Here is a 2,981-nt window from a genome sequence, read left to right as displayed (position 1 = left end):
CCCGGTGGCCCTGGCCCTCAGTTCAGGATGGCGACGAGACCCAAACAGGAGAAATTAAAAGGAAAAAAATCCCCACGTCCAGGTCTGCAGGAATGGAGCTCAGAACACTGAAAGCTGCTGGAGAAAACACAGCTCTCGGAGGAGTGGCGGCCAGCAGAGGGGCAGGAGGACGGGTGTGACCCTGGCCGTGTGCCGAGGGGCAGTAGCTGCCAGGCCAGGGCTGTGAGCCCAGTGACCCTACCAATGGCGACTGTGGGAGAAATAAAGACTTTTTATTTTTTACGCCTACGGCACCTGGGCTTCCTAGGTGGTCTCCCATCCAAGTACTGACCAGGCCCGACCCTGCTCAGCTTCCGAGATCAGACGGGATCGGGCGTGTTCAGGGGGATGTGGCCGTAGACCATGGACTGTGGCTCCACGGGGGGCGCGAACCCAGGACCTTCTGTGTGTAAAGAGACGTGCTCACCGCTACTGTGGAGCCACGTCCAGAAATAATGACTTTTAAAGCCGCACGCAGGGAACATGACACATGAGTCGGTCCTGAGGGAAGTTCTATGGGCAGGGCTGGCTCCAGGGGACGCCGAGTGATGGGGAGGGACGTGGAACACGAGCCGTGACCCACAGGGGCACTGCGGCCAGCTGCCTGGTCACAAATAAAGGTGCGGGACTCCTGTCACGGTTCACGTCTGACAGGCAAGCCATTTCCATAGGTGTGTCCACCTGGGTGTCCTCTAGAGCAGTGGTCCCCAGCCTTTGTGGCACCAGGGACCGGTGCTCCTAGGAGCATCTGACACCCGAGGATCTGAGGTGGAGCTGAGGCGGTGATGCCGGCGCTGGGAGCGGCTGCAGATGCAGATGGAGCTTCGCTCATTGCCAGCCGCTCCCCTCCTGCTGTGTGGCCCGGGTCCTAACAGGCCACAGACGATACTGGTCCTCGGCCTGGGGGTTGGGGACCCCTGTGCGAGAGTGTCATCTGCGCCCCCAGCAGAGCAGTCTGGCCCTGGCCATGTGGGGCACGGTGAACCACTGACCACGTCAGGGACACAAATTAATGTGCAAAGGTTCATGAGTGAAAAACGGCCACCAGCTGTATCTTTTTACTCAGGAGAGGGGACAACTGGGGTGTGGGGACCCTTGGTCACCTCAAAAGAAAGCAAGAGAGAAAAAAGAGGCACAGAAAGGGGGCGAACACAGCCCAGAATCAGAGGGAAGCCGTGAATCCGAATGACGCGGGATGACACGCAGGCACAGCCAGTCTCCCCTCGAAGCACACCGTGGCCCGGGGACACAGGACAGCGGAGCCAGCCTCGTGCTGTCCGCGCAGGAGACCCGGGACACGGCTCCAGTGTGTGGCGTGACCGATTTCAGGGGAAACCGTGACGACTAAAGAAGATCCCTACGCGACGATGAAAAGTTCAATTCGTCAAGAGGATATAAAAATGTAATATTTGTACATATGTAGCAAGCTCGCTTTCCGAAGGATGGAGTAAAACTTGACGGACCCAAACGAGGCACGGACAGATGTGTCACAGCGGGAGACTGACCTTTCTTAGATGCGGAGCCAACATCGATAGGGACAAAACCAAAGTGTGAGCAAAACAGGGAGCAAGTGTGTCCTGACGGGCGCAGCCAGAGCTGCAGGACCGGCAGGCGTGCGACGGCAAACACGAGCGGCCTGTGCGCGGGTGGCCCTCATGCCGCCTCTCCCTCCCGCACCCGCGAGCACCTGGCGGGCGGGGAGCGGCCGAGACAGACTGGGGCGCACTCGGACGGACAGTGTGCCGGGGGTACTTCCAGCCTTACACGTGCAGGATGGACGACGACACGAGAGAGCAGAACAGTCCAGAGAAAAGACGGCACGCGGACAAGGGGCAGAAGGACACTAAAGCGGAGAGCTCCTGCCGCTGAGAATGGACCGAGCGACTGATTAACGGCCAAGGCCGGCGGCCGTAACGGGGACACCAGGCGGGAGGTGCAGGCACGGGCAGCAGAGGGCAGCGGGAGAACACGCCAGCTCCTGCCCGTGTCCCGAAAGCCAGGCTGAAACGGGCAAAAGCCCAGCAGAGCGGAACTTTCCAGAACTCACCCAGGAAGGAAGAAAAGCCCCGAACGGACAGCTTAGAACCGACGAAGATACTAAATTTATCATTTGAAATCTCTGCCGAAAGCAAACCCTGGCCCGGGAGACCCCTCCTAGTCAGGAATGATTACTCTAACCCTGCAGTCTTCCAGAGGACAGAGAGAGGGGGCTGCTTCCGCCTGCCCGCCCGCCCACCCACCCAACCTTTGTCTACCCACCCAGCCACCCACCCGTCATCCATCCGCCATTCATTAATCCACCTACCCATCTGTCCACCCACCCATCACCCATCCAGCCATCCATCGTTCAGTAACCTCCCCACCTATCTGTCCTTCCTTCCATCTATCCATCCACCTACCCACCCATCCCCACCCACCCATCCATTTGTTACCCATCTACCCCATTTCCCGCCCCCCCGCCCCCGAATAAATAGGAAAAACATGGCCTAACAGGAAAGCGAAGGAAAGATGTGAGCGTCACCACAGGCGCACGAAGAGGCGCTCAGCCTGGGTGGTGAGGGGTGACCGTCCACTCTGCTCCATGGCGCTGCTCCACCTGGGCTGGCAGAGGTCACACGTGGGAACGCCAGTACTGCTGAGGTTTGGGGGCCGTGGGACGAACACTCTGACGTCACCTTGCAAGCGTGAGTGAACACAGTCCCTGGGAGTGACCCCTCTCTCTGCTGTGTTTACTTCAGAGGCGCAGCTGTCCACATGTCCCACTCTGCAGTTGGGAGGAGCCCCCAGCCCCAACGAGCAGGGTCCAGCACCCTAAGAAAACACTCCTGACGGTGTCCCAGCCGACTCAGATTGTGTGGACGCCTCCAGAACATGCCAGACCCTACTTGGCCAGGAACAGGGGCGGCCAGGAAAACTAAGCTGGTGGCGGAGGTGCCTGGCCC

The 2,981-nt window shown here is 59.6% G+C and overlaps 1 non-coding gene across 1 annotated transcript; it reads right to left on the bottom strand.

Moving 5' to 3' along the window:
* Positions 1-282: 282 nt before the first annotated feature.
* On the bottom strand, positions 283-401 carry LOC111731348. The gene has a single exon (XR_002777090.1). It is a non-coding gene; the product is annotated as a 5S ribosomal RNA (ribosomal RNA).
* Positions 402-2,981: the final 2,580 nt, after the last annotated feature.

The sequence above is a fragment of the Pteropus vampyrus genome, unplaced genomic scaffold, assembly GCF_000151845.1.
Source record: "Pteropus vampyrus isolate Shadow unplaced genomic scaffold, Pvam_2.0 Scaffold364, whole genome shotgun sequence".
Taxonomy (NCBI): Eukaryota; Metazoa; Chordata; class Mammalia; order Chiroptera; family Pteropodidae; genus Pteropus; species Pteropus vampyrus.
This window is presented reverse-complemented; position numbering and strand designations above follow the sequence as displayed.